The following is a 17,934-nucleotide window of genomic DNA, read 5'->3' as shown; positions in this document are numbered from 1 at the left end:
TTTAAGCAGCTGTTTCACAGAAGCTGAAACCTGAGTGACCAATAAGTACAAGAAAAGATGCTTAGTCCACTAATAATCATGAAAATGCAAATCAAAACCACATGAGATATCACTCCCATCAGATTGCTAAAAATTTTCAAGTCAAGTAAAACCAGAGTTGGGAGGATGTGAAACGAGCAGCGTTGTCAGCTGAACTGTGAACTGGGGAAAGCACTCTGGAAACAGTCAGGCATTATTTGGTTGAGCTGAAGCTCACACGCGCTGCGATGCAGCCCCACTCCTGGGTCCACACCCTGCAGACGTGGCACGTGCGTTCCAGAAACGTCCACAGCACCACTGTCTCAGCAAATACCGAAAACAATCTAAACGTCCGTCAGCAAGAGAAAGGACAAATAAATTCTCTGGCAATGGAACATATCCATCTGAGAAAGCCAAGTGCAACTATGGGCACCATGGATCACCCTCCAGAACACACGCTAAGCCAACAACACAAGACACCAAAGAAAACAACGCCATTATGTTAAGTTCAACGGCGCGCACAATGAGACAACACATTGTTTGGGAATACGAACACACATGGTCAAACTTTACAGAAAGGCAAGTCAGTGATAAAAGCAAAAGTCCGATGACCTGGGGGTGAGACCGACCAGGATCAGGGAGGGGGCATCCAAAGCTAATGGTAACATTCTTATTTGTAAACTGACTGCTGGCCACATGGGTTTCCTTGTATCTTTATTCTTTATACTGTGCATGTTCCTTTGTATCTACTCAATATTTAACAACTTACAAAATTAAACAATGTTCTTTCTGACTTGAAACAATGTTTGGAAGCATGAACTTGGGCAGCGGAGTTACAGTGAACCAGGAAAGTCCGTGACCAGCCCCCGGCCACCCTGGGACTACCAGAATGAGAAGAGCTTCACCCACCAGGCTTTGGAGCTGGTGGAGACACAGCTTCCCGCTGGGCGGCAGCGCCTCCCATTTGGGACAGGAAGGTGGCATCTTGGTTGAACAGTTCCAGCATGGGAAGTGGTGTGGGTGGGGTGGGGAGAACGGGCGCCACTGCCAGGGCTCTTAGGATAAAAAGCTTGGTGCTTTTCTTTCTTTTTTGGTTTTGTTTTTTTCCAGTTTTACTGAGAAATAATTGACACACATCACTGTGTCTGTTGAAGGTGAACTTGGATGGTGTGAATTCCCATTTGCTGTGAAATGATGACCGCGACAGGTTCAGGCCACTTCTCATAGGGACACAAGAAAGGAAAAGAAAACATATTTTTTGTGATGAGGGCTCGCAGCATTTACTCTCTCTACAACCCGCCTAGATGTCCCGCAGTGTCAGCTATCCTCACCAAGTCCTCTGGCAGATTTCTTTCTTTTTTTTTTTTTTTTAAGATTTTATTTATTTATTTGACAGAGAGAGATCACAAGTAGACGGAGAGACAGGCAGAGAGAGAGAGAGAGAGAGAGGGAAGCAGGCTCCCTGCTGAGCAAAGAGCCCGATGCGGGACTCGATCCCAGGACCCTGAGATCATGACCTGAGCCGAAGGCAGCGGCTTAACCCACTGAGCCACCCAGGCGCCCCTTCTGGCAGATTTCTGATGCTACAACAAAACCCACCACATCTGCTTTCTGGCCAGTCCCACCTTCAGCTGGAACTCCACCTCCGAGCTCTGCCAGCAGCTGGCTGTATAGACAGGAGTGAGCAACTCTCCATTCTAACCAGACCTTTGGCTTTCTTCCTTTGAAGCTCAAGGCTTCAGTATCCAGTTCCCCACAAGTAGGCTTGACTCCCCGAGCCCAAGCCCCGGTTTCCTGTAGAAGCTGTGGTGATGACATGAGGGAGGTCTACCGTAACTAGCCCTTGGACTTGAGGTCAAGCTGCTGCTGGCCCCAGCACCTCTGAGAGGGCCAGGCCCCCGAGCTGACGCTCAACACACACGCCTGCAGACAACCCAGAAACCCCTCAGTGCTGAAAGGCTTCCTCTTTGACCTTTATTATTTCAGTCATCTAAAAACTGTGACCAGCAAAAGGAGATAATGGTCTCCAAGACAACATGCTTTGGGCACACAATGTATTTGGAGTTTTTCATTTTCTCTGGGGTTGGATCCCTCCCTTTCGTGGTGCCACCCTGCCGAGACATGGTGTCTGGGAGTCTGGGTCCCTTCTTGCCACCACCCAGGCACCACCCTTTGAGGAATTCTGGGAAAGACTGAGCCTCCTAGTCTTTTACACAGCAAACTGGCCGCACCCCAAAGCCCCGCCCACAGCTGCTGCCCTCGGACCCGCAGGGGCTCTGCCCATGCAACCTAATCAAACCATGTGACTCCTTAAAAATGGTCTTCCCAGGACAACACAGGGACAGACGGATGGACAGAAGAGCTCTGGGAGGACCCGCGGATACTACTAACAGCTATCTGGGAGGGGAACTGCGTGAGGCACAGAAGCCATGCGTTGTTTTTTTTTTTAAAGATTCATTTATTTACATTAGAGAGAGAGAGGGATGAGGGGGGGGCGGGGGGGCAAAGGAACAGGAAGAGAGAATCTCAAGCAGACTCTGCACTGAGCGCTGGGCCTGACGGGCTTGAATCCACGACCCTGAGATCATGACTTGAGTGGAAACCAAGAGTCAGACGTTTAACCAGCGGTGCCACCGGATGCCCCTCCACGCTGCATTCTTCAGAACCTCCTGATTTGTGCACCTTGCGCATATCCCTCTACCAAACATTCTTTTTCTTCCTCTGCACACTTTGTTGCTTGACCCTCTCAAGGGTCCTTTTCTCCTAACACATAACACCAGTCACCAATGATGGTGTCAAGGGCTCCAATAAGCACTTTTTTTAAAAGATTTTATTTATTTATTTGACAGACAGAGATCCCAAGTAGGCAGAGAGGCAGACGGAGAGAGAGGAAGGGAAGCAGGCTCCCCGCCGAGCAGAGAGCCCGATGCGGGGCTCAATCCCAGGACCCTGGGATCATGACCTGACCAGAGGCAGAGGCTTTAACCCACTGAGCCACCCAGGCACTCCTCCAATAAGCATTTTACATCCATCACCTCTTCGATAATTCTGGCCAGTAAAGTTATGGGTGAGGTCATCCATATCCCCACTTTGCAGCTGGGAAAACTGAGGCTTGGAGGCCGAGTATTTTGCCCAAAGGAACACATGTGGTAAGGATAAGAACTAGTCCGAGCCCAGGGATGCCTGACTTAGAAGTACTGCAGGGTTCCAGCTGGGGGCGATCTGATCCCAAGCGATGTATGGCAGTGTCTGGAGACACTTCCACTGCCTGAGCCGTGGGTGGGTGGGTATTATGGGCATCTCTGGGTGGAGGCCAGGGATGCCACAGCCATCCTGGAGTACACAGGATGGCCCATAACAAGGATTTATGCCACCCCAAAGATCAATAATGTCAAGGCTGAGAAACCACACTCTACTGCAAAAACACAGAAAAACCATCTCCCAACGTAAATGCTCATTGTCAGGTCACACAGCTCACCAAGTTTATGTCCACACTCCCGCCAGGTACGAGATCCACCATCAGACACCAGATCACCCATCCTCTCTTCTGGTGATAGCACGCCAACCGCACATCACACCAGAGTCCTGGTCAGCCCAACTGCCAGTCCCCCTTCAGCCTAGCAAGGCTGAGCACCCGCCCTCCAACAAGGTTTACTGAGCACCAGCTATGTCCCGGGAAATGAGGTACACAGTGGGGCTACCAGAAGAAATGATCCCCTGTCTCTGCCTGCGAGATGCTGGTGGGCCAACAGGGAGACAATGGAACCCATGATTATAATGGGAGATCCGAATGCACTGGGAGATGAGGGCAGGGTGCTAAGAAATCAACAGAGGAGGAGCTCCGAACTCAGCAGCGGCGGGTGGCCAGGCAGCACCCAGAGAAGGCTTTCCAGAAGCATCCGAGCTTGGGAATTAAACAGGCAGAGGCAATCCTTCCCTTCCCAAAGGACCCTTCACCAGACCTTTCAGTGCATGCTCTCTGAGAATCCACAGATGGACACCTTTCATTGGAGAGCTTGGTAGAACTCACAGAGCAGTCGCTGATCCCCTCTGCGCCATCTGGATAATTCCTGCCTTCAGGGAGGCCACAACCCGGTTTCCCTATGGGTGCGGGCCTTCGTGGACTTCAGCCCTCACTGGCCTCCCTGGCTTTGAACCACCCTGCACCCCGCAGCAGGAGGTAACTCCCCTTTACATGGCAAACCCTGTGAAGTACACTCTTCATCTCTCATGATCCTCTATACAGTCCTGTGAGCTAGATGCCGTTGGCCCTATCAGACAGATGAGGAAATGGAGGTACAACAATAAAGTAACTGGCCCTCAGAGAGTCATGACATGGGCAGGGAGGGATTCGCACCCGACACCAGAGTCCTCACGGTCTCTGTCTGAGGAGACCCGTATGGGTGTCAGTCCGAACACGCTGTTCATTCTTAATCTTCCGGGCTTCGGCAGGGCCTTCCAGCATCAGTCATCCTTCTCCTTTGTGCCTCCCCTGCAGTGCTCCTTGCACTAGACTGTGATCATCCACATGGCTAAGAGCTCCCTGCTCCCGGCATCAAGTCTTACATCCCTAGCACTTACCACAGAAAACACTGAATACATACACAAGTCTGGACTCCCTGGACCCAAGCAACATCAACCCACCTGAAACCAGAGCAGCGTGCCTCTTCCACCAATGCAGTGGACCTTCCCCTGAGGCTGGGCCCAAGCCTCAGAGACAGCAATTTAGTCACACAGGGGACCCAGCAGGCTCTCTCAGCCAGCTTTCCCTCCAGCATTGCAACAGTCATGATTCGTTCTTTGGTTGTACACCAGATGCTTGCGTTTGGGGACATGCTGTACAAAAATATGTATCTTTAAACATTAGAACCTTAAAAGGAATGAACATGTGCTCCCCACTCTGTCTTTCCCTTTCTGCCAGATGGGGTACATACATAATGGCAGGAGCTACAGCAGCCAACTTTGACCATGAGATGCAAGCCTGGGTTTGAGCAGAGAGAGTCACATGATCACTAGAACCCTGTTCCTGGATACTTCACAGAACAGAGCAGGGTGCCCTACCAGCTCTGGACTGCCCTCCAGACGTTCGATGAGAAGAGAGGAATACACTTCGAGTTTGTTTTGGCCACCGTATTTCAGAATTGCTTTGCTGGAGCACATTAGGTTAGGTTGTATGTGATGAAAACAAGGTGTGAGCATTTGCCCTAGTCTGGTCTTTGTTGGTAAACCAAGCATAAATGATGTAGCCACAATTTCCCAACCAAACTCAGATGTTGTCATTACTATATAACTTGAAAGAAAAAGCTATCTTGAAAGGGTGATTTGAGTCACGCTGAGCCTAGAGAAGAAGGACAAACAAACTAACCTCCTGGTTTGTTTCATCCTTGAGCATTACAGACATACCTCAGATTTCCAAGTAGCCCAGGCTACTCTTTTCTGACAGTGTGTCTGCGTAAACTCCAGCTTGGCTCTCCTCCTCCAGCTCATTACCTGAATCAAAGACACCCAAGTAGAAAATCTGATGAGAACCCGAAAGGCACCTGCTCCCTAAGAGCTGCCCTTTCATGCATCCAAGAAACACAGGCAAACCCGGAGCCCTGAGCCAAGAGCTTGACACAATGTAAGTGTTCAGTACAAGTTTGGATCGTTACTGGCCTGGTGCATGCCAGACCCGGGGCTGGACACCCGGGACATAAAGATGAGTAAACCGCTCCCAGTCCCTACACTCAGGATACCTGCTCACCAAGAGACATGACGAAACGTTAAAAAGCAAGAGCAACAAGGCTGTGCCCAGGTTCCCGAGTTGCTACAGCATTAGCATCTCCCCCGGGATGTCTCAGATGCCCTCGCTTCTCATTTCATACCCTCACCCTCAGTGAGTACACCCCCCCCCCACCAACTTTAGGGACTTTTGATGAATGAGAACTGCTATCTCACCACTGGACATTCCCCTGGAATGTCTTACAGGCACCCACTTTCCACATGTTCAAAACTAAATGTATCTTCCCTTCTCACACCTGCTCCCCATCCTGTTCCCTATCACACTGAGTGGCATCACCACCCACCGGTCAAGAAGAGGAGGTCAATCCTGACAACTCTCTGCCTCTAACTTCCTCATCTAAGTAATCACCAAGTTTTGTCAGTTCTCCAAAACCTCTCTCCCCAACCCTCTGCCTCTAACCTGACTGGAGACCACCCTCATTTCTCGACTGGATTACTCCAGGCCGGCTCCCTTCACCACATCCTTCACACAGCCAGGTGACTGTTCTAATCCCCAAGTCTGATTCTGAAATGGCTTCCCATTAACCTAAAACTTCAAGTCCTTAACTAGGTTTACAAGGTCACCTAGGACCAGACCACTGGCCAGCTTCTTTAGTCTTACCTCTTAGCTCTGTCTCTAGGCAAAAAACTTAATTATTACACTGGCCCCTAAGCTTTCTCCCAAACCCCATCTTCAACTGGGAACACTCCCCCCACTTCTTGCCTCCACTCTCCTAAGCATCCTTTTGGTCTCCGCTTCTTGGGGAGCAGACGCTTCCCTGGATTCGCCTAGACTGAGTGAGGTGCCTCTACTCTTTCCAACTTTTCTGCTTTCCTTCCATCCGGCCGGATCGTGAAATGAATAATCACAGCAATGAACACAGAGAGCATTTACTTTGTGCCAGGAAATGTTCTCAGCACTTTATACCTACGGCCTTTTAGAACAACTTTAGGAGGCAGGTTTTATTGCTATGTCTGCTTTAAGTCTGAGGAAACTGAGGCAGAGAGCGAGAACCCAAGGTGCTTCAGAACACGCTGGGAAGCAGAGTCGGGACTCAAACCCTGGCTGCCAGGCTCCACAGTTCACCCTTTAAACCACTAGACCAGGAGCAAGTCGGTCTGGTTCACTAGCTCTATCCTCACAACCTATCAGGTGCCGGGCCACCGTCTGCGGAAGGAAGGAATGAATGAAATAATCTCATACAGGGGTTAATGTGGACCTCCCGCTCTGCCAGCACCTCCTGGTTGTGGCAGGCCCGTGCCCTCCGGCCCCGACCCGCCGAAGTGAGCTGCCCCGGCACCCCGTCACCCTGCGGCCACAGAACGACCACCCGCCGCGGCGCGCGGGGGGGGGGGGGGTGGTGACAAGAGACGGTGACAGCCAGGCGGTGGGGGCGGAGATGCTACCAGCTGGGGTGTCACCCAACCCGGGAAGCGACCCGCGCTCCCTCGCAGGAACTGCGGGTCCGCTCGCCCCTTCCGCGCCCGCTCGCCTGGCGGCGCCCCCCACCCCAGCTGCCTCGCACCCTCCTGCCCCGCGGGGTCCCCCCAGTCCGGGTTCCCTTCCCATTCCACTTCCCTCCCCTCCCCCACACAACCGTCCCCGGCTTCCCGCCGCGCCCCATCCTTCGCCGCTTCCGCCCAGCTCCTGCGACTCGGCCAGCCCCGGGCGCTTGTTGACCCTCACCTGCCATGTCCCGGACCCCACTGTAGAGGGAGGTGCATCACGGCCGCGAGAAGGCCGGGGACGGCACTTCACAGCAGACAAAGGGCGCCGCCATGTCAGAGTCGGGCGGAACCGACCTCGCTGGCTTCCCGGCTGCAACTTCCGGCGCATGCGCAACGCTTGCGCTACCCCGAGGACCGCGGACAGGCGCATGCGCTCACGTATCCAGAAGTTCTGTATTACAGTACTTCTGCACTTAGAATTGTCCTCATTGTAACCTCTCCTTGGTTTTCTATTCCAAACATAACAGTAACAGCTTTCTCGCGCTCAGCGATTACTGTGTGCCAGGCACTGTGTTAAGCACTTTACGTGCATGATGTCATTAAGTCTTCTCGCTAACCATAGGATAAGTCTTTTTCTCCCCCTTTTGGAAGGGAAAACGGAGCCTCGGGAAGAGTAAATGAATTGTCCATTGTCACGCGTCTTAGAAGTGGAGGAGCACAGACGTGAACCTAGTTGTGGCTCCCAAGTTGCAGATCCCCGCTTATGTTTTTCTGCTTCCTGAGCCAACCATTGCCCCATTTCCTATTTAGGGCAGATCCAGGATTAGCCTGCCTGAGAAGGAGGGTGCTGGAAACAAAAGTGTCTGCCGACTCGAACAGTCCCTGTGTGGCCTCTTTCCAGCTTTGCAGCACCTCTACACCATTGACTTCTCTACTTCCTTACAGTTCGTGGGCTTTCTCTTTGCTTTACTCCCGATCCTGTTTATTTCCCATGAGAGTTTGTTTTGTTTTGTTTAGATTTTATTTATCTATTTGAGAAAGAGCGTGAGCTGGCGGGGCGGGGGGTGGGGTTCTCAGGCGGGGGAGAGGGTATGTGTGCAGGGAGCAGAGGGCCAGGGAGAAGCAGGCTCAATCCCAGGACCCTGAGATCATGACCTGAGTTCCATCCCAGGACCTTGGGATCATGACCCCGAGATCATGATCTGAGCCAAAGGCAGAGGCTTCACCGACTGAGCAACCCAGGCACCTTCCCATGGGTTTTAATAACACTCTTGCCAACACCATGAACTTCTTTGGTCCCTTGTCTTTCTGTCACATGGATTTGGTAAGCTTTCCAACCCTCACTAAATCCAACCGTGCCTTTTCTCTTTGCTGGCACCCAAACAGCCATGCATAGTTGGACAAAGTACCCTAAGGGACAGATTGTTCCCTACAAATTCATGATCACTAGCCTGGAGAGGAACTTCAACAAATGTCGGTCTGGCCAAGTCACTCCTCTTCCCTTCACAGTCAGTAGGGACACTAAAAAGCTCAGCAGCAGTTGACTTCACCCTTTTCTTTTACAGAAAAATCATAGCAAATCTGATAGGACCCCTCTTGTCCTCCCAACACAAAGGACACAAATACACCTCTGTGTCCATCTGTGTTGGATGTAGTCAGCTCAGACTTAACGTCTGTTCCTCCAGAGTCTAAAAAGTGAAAATTCCATTTCCGAGACTCAGGTGCAGTTAGAATTCCAGATACAGATGGATTCTGCCAGTTTGTAAGACTGGATGGAAGGAAGAAAGGAGGCAATAGCTATTTGTCCTACCGACGTTAGCTGGTTGCTGCTGGCAAGCAAGGTCACGCAGATGTGAGGGTTTGCAGCAGTGCATGGCGGCTAGTCTCCAGCTTCACGAGTGTTCAGACGCACCTGTGAGATGGTGACAGCCAAACTCAGCATTCTAGTGCGGGGGAACCAGCTTCTAGTCCCAAATTTAGACCCATGGTGATCTTGCTGGTGATATGTTGCATGCAATAATCTCGGTGATGACTTCTTGATTCCTTATCTTCCTGACTGTGGCAGAAGTAATAGCCTCTGGTTGGTGAGTTCTATGGTGTTCTGGGAGCCATATTACTAGAGGACCCTCTAGAGACCTTTCTTTCAACCCCTGTGATAATGTTATAAACACTTAATTTTCTGTATTAAATCCCTCTCTGCTTAAAAAGAAGTCTGAAGGGACGCCTGGGTGGCTCAGTTGGTTGGGCAGCTGCCTTCGGCTCAGGTTATGATCCCAGCGTCCTGGGATCGAGTCCCGCATCAGGCTCCTTGCTCGTCAGGGAGCCTGCTTCTCCCTCTGCCTCTGCCTGCCATTCTGTCTGCCTGTGCTCGCTCGCTCTCCCTCTCTCTCTCTGACAAATAAATAAATAAAATCTTTAAAAAAAAAAAAAGAAGTCTGAAGACAACATGAGGAATCCTTGTAGAATGGAAATGTTCTGTACCTTGACTGTATATCACTGTCAATATCCTGGTTGTGATATGATGGTACTATAGCTGTACAAGATGAGAGCATGGAGGAAAGTGGGTGAGAAGGGTGGTGGGATTGCTCTGTATTGTTTCTTACAATGGCTGTGAACTGGGGTGCGTGGGTGGTCAGTCGGTTGAGCGTTCGACTCTTTATGACTCTTGATTTTGGCACAGGTCATGATCTCAGGGTTGTGGGCTCTGCAGTCAGCACGAGCTCTCTCTCTTTCTCAAAATAAAAACATGGGCACCTGGGTGGCTCAGTTGGTGAAGAGTCTCCCTTCAGCTTAGTTCATGATCCCGGGGTCCTGGGATAGAGCCCTGCATGGGGCTTCTTGCTCTGCAGAGGACCTGCTTCTCCCTCTCCCTCTGCCTGCTGCTCCCGCTGCTTGTGCTCTCTCTCTCTCTCTCTCTGTTGAATAAATAAATAAAATCTTAAAAAACCCACAAGAACAATTGCATGTGAACCTACATTTTTTTTCCAAAATAAAAAGTTTAAAGAGAATGCCCAGCAAGGTTTCTATTTCTGCAGGAAACTGACCTCCAAGGGGGTCAAGGCATTAGAGTTGAACGTGATGCAGATCTAGCCTACTTTGCCTTGGGAAAAAGGAGTTACAGAAATTATCACTTATCACAGTTAAGTATTGTTGCCTGGGGGAACGTGCCTAATAAAGATAGGCTTTAGTAGATGGAGTAGTTGCCACAACTGACCATTAGAGGAGAAGGAGGACTGTAAGGACTGTCACGTAGGCTGCCTATTTATAATTGCACTGACAACTTTCAAAAAGGAAATATTTAGGGTTTAAATTCTCAGCTCAAGACAGGACCAGAGAAGCGAGGGCCATTCCTGACAACTCTAAAAAAGTTATCTCCTCTCTTGTAGCTACAGGGCTTATGTAGCCAAAAATTGGACAGAGCTGATCCTGTGGGCTGCTGAATTGTAATACAATTATAATAGAAGTTGTATTCACAGGCTGGCTAGGTGCATTGAATGGGAACGAGTGGCACTTAGCAATTAAGATGGGGGGGGTGTTTGGGTGGAGGCAAAAGACTAAGTTCCCTGACCTCTCCAAATCCAAAATTCAGTGAAACTCTTACCTTGGATGTGGCACTCTCTTCACATTGAATGAGACTGACCCTGCTTTCCCTGGAAAGCACGTAGGTCCTTATCTGAGGAAGTTACTTTGCAAAGAGATGCTGATTCTGCTCAGAGATCATTATCCTTTATTGGTCTCCAGATCTGTCCCAGTCCAAAGTGCCCCAGGGAACAAGCACGTGGTCTGACCTAGAGGTAAATTACTGATTTAGGAAAGCAAGCAAGCAAGGAGGGGGAAAAAAAAAAAAGAAGCAAGCCCCAGCTAATCCGTGTGTTGAAACGTAGAGAATATACCTGTAACTTAGACATGTTAAGTTAGGGAGGAAGGAACAGAAGATTAAACTTGGCCGAATTTATAAATAAAAGTGAACCCCAAGAGACCCTGGGGTTTTAACGTCCCAGATTCAACAGCTGAGAATGGTTCTAATAGCACAGTTGGTTGATTGATAGTTGAGACCCAATAGTGGTCTTCATTAAATGAAGGTGAGATGTCAGAAATTCCTTAGAACAATGCAGAAGGGGGAAATCTACAAATTCAGGCTGGGTGGCCAAGAGCAGGAGCTCAGTATACCCTGCTGCTGAAATGAGTGAAGGATGCTGATTGCCTGATTTCTCACCGGGGCGGCAGTGGCGGGGGGCGGTGTTGCTGCAGTCTATTACTTCGGACCACCCCCTCCCACTTCTCCCCTCCCCTCCAATCCCCCCTCCCCTTAGCTGTCCGAGGGACACACAGGGCCTCTCACCGTCTCTGGAGTCTCTGGCCAAAACCTCACCCACCCCCTACCCTAATGTCCCAAAACTCAGTTATCATTTACACGTGGGTCTTTTCCCAACGAGGAGAACTTCAGTGGTTGGCTAACGTGTGGCTATAAACTTGAAAGGCTGTAGATAAACTAACAAATGTCTATTTATGCAATTTAGCTTATCAATTTGATCACACACAGGTTGAAAATCATGAACTATGTAACAATGTATTAATTTATAAATGCAACGATGTTTTCTTTGCCTGTTTGTCATGAAATGGTTTTCTTCACTCTTCACAGTCATCCTTGACATAGACTTTTTAAATTCATGTCCGTTCTGAAAATGTTATAAAGTACTAGATAGAATAGGGCGTACTGGCTGGCTCAGGTGGTAGAGTGTGTGACTCTTGATCTCAGGGTCATGAGTTTGAGCCCCATGTTGGGCACAGAGTTTACTTTAAAAAAGAAAAAAAAAAGGAAAGAAGGGGTGCCTGGGTGGCTCAGTCAGTTCGATGTCGGACTCTTGATTTTGGCTCAGGTCATGATCTCAGGGTTGTGAGATCAAGCCCCACAGGGGGCTCTGGGCTGGGTGTGGAGCCTACTTAAGATTTTCTCTATCCCTCTCCCCCAATACTTTCTCTCTCTTTCTCTCTAAAATAGATAAATAAATCTAAAAAAAAAAAAAAACAATAAAGGGGCACTTGGGTGCCTCGGGGGGTTAAGTGTCTGCCTTTGGCTCAGGTCATGATCTCAGGGTCCTGGGAGGGAGCCCCACATTGGGCTCCCTGCTCAGCGGGGAGCCTGCTTCCCCCTCTCTCTCTAACTGCCTCTCTGCCTACTTGTGATCTCTCTCTCTGTCAAGTAAATAAATGAAATCTTAAAAAAAAAATAGAGGACTATATAAAATAATATAATAAAATATTAAACTAGATACAAATAACAAAATATTTTCTATTTGCCCACCATCCAGATTCAACAGTTGTTTGGCTACAGATACTTAGTACATCATCCTTTCTTTTTTCTTTCTTATTTTTTTGAGTAGGCTCTATGCCCAGTGTGGAGCCCAATGTGGGACTTGAACTCATGATGCCGAGATCTAGACCTGCACTGAGATCAAGAGTCAGATGCCCAACCAACTGAGCCACCCAGGTGCCCCTGGGTGAATAAAAATAAAAATACTGAAGTATTTTATCTATCTATTTACTATTTTTAAGAGATTTATTTATTTATTTTAGGGAGAGAGCCACGAGGCAGGGAGGGGCAGAGGCAGAGGGAGAGGGAGAAAGAGAGAGAAACTTCAGCAGACTCTGCCCTGAACGGGGCTCCATCTCACGACGCTGAGATCATGACCTGATCTGACTCAGATGGCCAACCAAGTGCACCATCCAGGCACCCCCTTCCACACCCCGAAGTATTTTAAAGCAAACCCCAGGTATGTCATTCAACCCTCCTATCGCTCAGCACGCGACTCTTACGTATCCATGATATAAGATTTTAAAAACAAAATCTTCTTTTTTAATAAAACTTTTTTTTTTTAAAGAATGTTCCTTGGAATCACATCCTCTAGACCATCCCACGTTCTGGATTTCTCTGTTTGCTTCCTCGTGTGTCATCTGAATAACGCTTCTCTCCTTCCATTTCCTGCAAATTCGAGGGAGAGGGGTAAGTAGATTCAGGTCCAACATTTTCGGTAAGAGCATGTTCTAGATGCTGCTGAGTCACATCAGGGCCCCCCCCCCCTCAGTGGTGCTAAGATCAATAGCGGGTTTGGGTGGGAGCAGCCCGATTCCTTTTTTGGAAAGTTCCTATCAACTTCCCATGTAACAGTTCCTTCCTTTGAAGATCCTTGCCTGAATCAATGATTTCATTAGAGGTTGTAAAATGATGCATTTCCCTTTTTTAAAAAAATATTTTATTTATTTATTTGACAGACACAGATCACAAGTTGGCAGAGAGGCAGGCAGAGAGAGTGGAGAGGGAGCAGGCTCCCCGCTGAGCAGACAGCCCGATTCGGGGCTCGATCCCAGGACCCTGGGATCATGACCTGAGCCAAAGGCAGAGACTTTAACCCACTGAGCCACCCAGGGGCCCCAAATGATGCATTTCTGATGCTATTACTCTTTCCACACTTATTAGCTGGAGGTTCCTCCATGAAGGTCCTGGGGGAAAAAAATCCCTTTTCTTGCCTTTTCCAGTTTACAGAGGCCTCCCAAATTCCTGGGCTCATGGCCCCTTTACACCTTCTTCAAAGCCAGCAATGACAGGTGAGTCTCACGTCCTGTCTCTGGCCTTTTTTTCGTCAACACACCTCTTTCTAACCCAGCCAGGAAATGTGTTCCAATTTTAAAGACTAGTGTGATTGAATCGTGCTCACTCAAATAATTCAGGATAACCTCTTCCTCTCAAAGTGCACACCTGTGACAATGTGATTTATCATAAGAAATATATGTTATCTGCTCTTTGTCCAATTCCTGGCATAGAGCTCCTCTCACCCTTTCAAACTGCCCAGGTGCTGAGAGCAAGAAAGGTGTCTTTTGGGGGTGCCTGGGTGGCTCAGTCGGTTAAGCCTCTGCCTTTGGCTCAGGTCATGATCCCAGGGTCCTGGGATGGAGCCCCACATTGGGGTCCCTGCTCAGCGGGAAGCCTGCCTCTCCCTCTTCCTCTGCCTGCCACTCCCTTTGCTTATGCTCTATCAAATGAATAAATGAAATCTTTTTTTTTTAAAGGCATCTTTGGGGCGCCTGGGTGGCTCAGTGGGTTAAAGCCTCTGCCTTCAGCTCAGGTCATGATCCCAGGGTCCTGGGATTGAGCCCCACATCAGGCTCTCTGCTCAGTGGGGAGCCTGCTTCCTCCTCTCTCTCTCTCTGCCTACTTGTGATCTCTGTCAAATAAATAAATAAAATCTTAAAAAAAAAAAAAGAAGCGATGATGCCTTAAGTAAAATCCAAGTTTTTAAAAAAAAAATTAAAAAAAAAAATAAGTAAAACATGATTTACTTTTCTTCAAAAAAAAAGGCACCTTTTGTTATGTATTAACAAGGTAACTTTTTTTTAAAATTTTTTTTAAGATTTTTATTTGTTAATTTGAGATAGAGAAAGAGAGAGCGTGAGCAGGGGGAGGAACAGAGGGAGAAGGACAAGCAGACTCTGCACGGAGCACAGAGCCCCACACGGGCCCAATCCCAGGGCTCCAAGATCAGGACCTGAGCGGAAATCAAGAGCTAGACACTGCACCGACCAAGCCACTGGGATGCCCCATGAGCTGGCTTTTATTTTTTTTTTTTTTAAGATTTTATTTATTTATTTGACAGACAGAGATCACAAGTAGGCAGAGGCAGGCAGAGAGAGAGGGAGGGAGGCAGGCTCCCTGTTGAGCAGAGAGCCTGATGTGATGCGGGGCTCGATGCTGGGCTCGATCCCAGGACCCTGGGATCATGACCTGAGCCAAAGACAGAGGCTTTAACCCATTGAGCCACCCAGGAACCCCTACCTGGCTTTTAGAAAGACCCTAGGTCACCTGGTGGCCAGGGGAACCAATTGGAACTTTCAGCCCCACCCACCAACGTCAAGGAGGGTGCAGGGGCTGGAGGTGGAGTTCAGTCACTAATGCGTAATGATTTAATCCTCCGTGAACAGAGTGGAGGAGATCCAGGAAGAATGGCGGGCTCAGAGAGTGTTAGAAGCTCCGTCCCTTTCTCCACCCTCTGCCCTGTGCATCTCTTCCACCTGGCTGTTCCTGAGTTGCACACTTTTATAATAAACTGGTAATCTAGGGGCATCTGGCTGGTTCAGTCAGTTAAGCATCTGCTTTGACTCAGGTCCTGATTTCTGGGTCCTGGGATTGAGCCCTGTGTCGGGCTGCCTGCTCAGCAGTGCTCTGCTTCTCCTTCTCCCTTGCCCTCTGTGATCTCTCTCGCTACTACTCTATCTCAAATAGATAAATAAAATCTATAAACAAAACAAAACAGAACCCTAGGAATGCCTGGGTGGCTCAGTCAGTTTAGCATCTGCCTTCAGCTTAGGTCACAATCTCGGGGTCCTGGGATCGAGCCCTGTACCAGGCTCTCTGCTCAGTGGGGAGCCCGCTTCTCCCTCTCCCTCTGCCTACTGCTCTGCAGGCTTGTGCTTTCTCTCAGTGTCAAATAAATAAATAAAATCGTAAAAAAAAAAAAACCAAAACAAAACAAACAAACCTGGTAATCTAGTAAGTAAAATGTTTTACTGACTTCTGTGTGCCACTCTAGCATATAAGGAGGGGGTCATGGGAAGCTCTGATCTAGAAATCAGAATCACAGAGGACAGTGTGGGATTACAATTAGCATGAGCAGTGGGGGGATTGGCAGTCATGTGGGAATGAGCCCTTCATCTGTAGACTCTCGCTGACTCTAGGTAGACAGTGTCAGAATAGAGTTAATCGCTTGCTGGTGTGGGGAGAAATCAAACACACACATCAGAATTGATGTTAGAAGTGGAATGCCCTTAATCACTTTTTGAAGTCATTTTTGCTGTGTCAGGAAACATGTTCACAGGTTCTGGGGCCTAGGACGTGGCTATCTTTGGGGGAGCACTATTCTTATGCCATGCAGAGTTACTGGTAATGTACAGAGGTGATACCGTTACATTTAATGAAACAATACTGATTTTCATTTCAAAGTATATTTCCAACAAATGAGCAAACAAACTGAAACAGACTCACCAATACAGAGAACAAACTGGTGGTTGTCAGAGGGTTGGTTGGTGGGGGGGGGGGTTAGGCAAAATAGGTGAAGGGCATTAAGAGGTACAAACTTCCAGTTACAACACTGGGGGGCCTGGCTGACTCAGTTGCTAGAGCATGTATCCCTCTTGATCTCAGGGTTGTGAGTTTTGGTATTGGGGTTCTGAATTTGAGCCCCACCTTCGGTGTAGAAATCACTTAAAAATAAAATATTTAATTAAAAATAAGGAGGTACAAACTTTCAGTTTTAAAATGAATAAGTCAGGGTGTCTGGGTGGCTGGGTCTTGATTTCAGGGGTTAAGCGGCTGACTCGATTTCGGCTCAGGGCATGCTTTCAGGGTCGTGAGATCGAGCCCTTCATCAGGCTCTGTGCTCTGTATGGAGTCTGCTTGTCCCTCTCCCTCTGTTCCTCCCCCCACTCGCATGCTCTCTCTCTCTCAAATAAAGAAATAAAATCTTAAAGCAACAATAATAGTAATTTAAAAATAAAATGAAGAAGTCACAAAGATGAAAAGTGCAGTGTGGGAATGGGGACTGTAGCTGATAATATTGTAATAATCTTTTTTTCGTGACAGATGGTAACTACACTTCCCGCGGTGAGCATTTCCTACTATGTGTAAATGTCAAATCATTACGTCTCTGTCAGGCACCTGAAACTGACACAATATTGCACGTCAACCTCACTCCCCTTAAAAAATGGTGATAATAAAGTAAATACTTTTTTTTCAATAAAAACAGTTGGTTGATTTAAAAGAGGCTGTCGATAAATGTGTCCTCCTCAAATTCATATAGTGAAATGGAATCTCGAGTGTGGTGGGGTTTGGAGGTGGCGCTTTTAGGAGACGATTGGATCATGAGCATGGAGTCCTCGTGAAGAGGTTGGTGCCCAGATACAAGGGACTCCAGATAGTGTCCCTGCCCATTTTGCCCCATGAAGACCCTGCCGTTTCCGATCCCTGGTGAGTCCTCACCAAACACAGATTCCGTGAACATCTTGATCTGGCCCCAGCATCCAGGGTTGTGAGAAATCCATTTTCTTTATTTTGTTGTTTTTTAAAAACTTTATTTATTTATTTATTTATTTATCTGACAGAGAGAGAGAGAGAGAGATCACAAGTAGGGATAGAGGCAGGCAGAGAGAGAGGAGGAAGCAGGCTCCTTGCTGAGCAAAGAGCCCTATGCGGGGCTCGATCCCAGGACCCTGAGATCATGACCTGAGCCCAAGGCAGAGGCTTAACCCACTGAGTCACCCAGGCGCCCTGAGAAATCCATTTTCTTGTTGAAGTCTGGGCAGACTGAGGCACAGAATGGGTGGGAAGTGGCTGGAGTGGAGAGAAATGGTGTCTGTTCGGTAAAACAGCCTCCCAGTGGTGACCTGACAACAATTCTGTTGACATAACCCTGAGCATCAAAGCGATCCGCTAGCTGCCCCGGGCCAGTTCCTGCGGCTCCTGGTGGAATTCACTCAGCAGATCCGGATCCGGTCCGGTAAATATAAAAGGTCTGATCCTTGGGTGGGGAGCCACATCCTGGAAAAAGCTGCTGAGAAGTTCTCTCCTTCCAGAGCTAGAAGTTCTCCCACTGTGGCTGCAGCAGTGACCCCCCACTCTCGAAAGCCTCCAGCGACCAACAAGCCAGCGCCAGAGTC

At 48.6% G+C, this 17,934-nt stretch overlaps 1 protein-coding gene across 3 annotated transcripts in view; it reads right to left on the bottom strand.

Moving 5' to 3' along the window:
- Window positions 1-7,591, bottom strand: part of LOC111154581 (zinc finger and BTB domain containing 17) — a 34,022-nt gene extending 26,431 nt beyond the window's left edge. For 2 of the 3 annotated variants that reach the window (XM_022514239.1, XM_022514240.1), the window contains exons 1-2: window positions 7,466-7,567; window positions 5,422-5,508 (exon numbers count right to left, since the gene is read on the bottom strand). The gene's annotated coding sequence lies outside the window, so the exon portion shown is untranslated. Of the gene's footprint in view, window positions 1-5,421; window positions 5,509-7,465 lie in introns of all 3 variants that reach the window. The other variant, XM_022514238.1, reaches the window with a different exon arrangement.
- Between the last annotated feature and the right edge of the window lie 10,343 nt (window positions 7,592-17,934).

Source organism: Enhydra lutris, unplaced genomic scaffold (genome assembly GCF_002288905.1).
Source record: "Enhydra lutris kenyoni isolate GAN:26980312 unplaced genomic scaffold, ASM228890v2 scaffoldscaffold38, whole genome shotgun sequence".
NCBI classification, from domain to species: Eukaryota; Metazoa; Chordata; class Mammalia; order Carnivora; family Mustelidae; genus Enhydra; species Enhydra lutris.
Note: the sequence above shows the minus strand (reverse complement) of the source record. Positions and strands in the feature narration are given on the sequence as shown.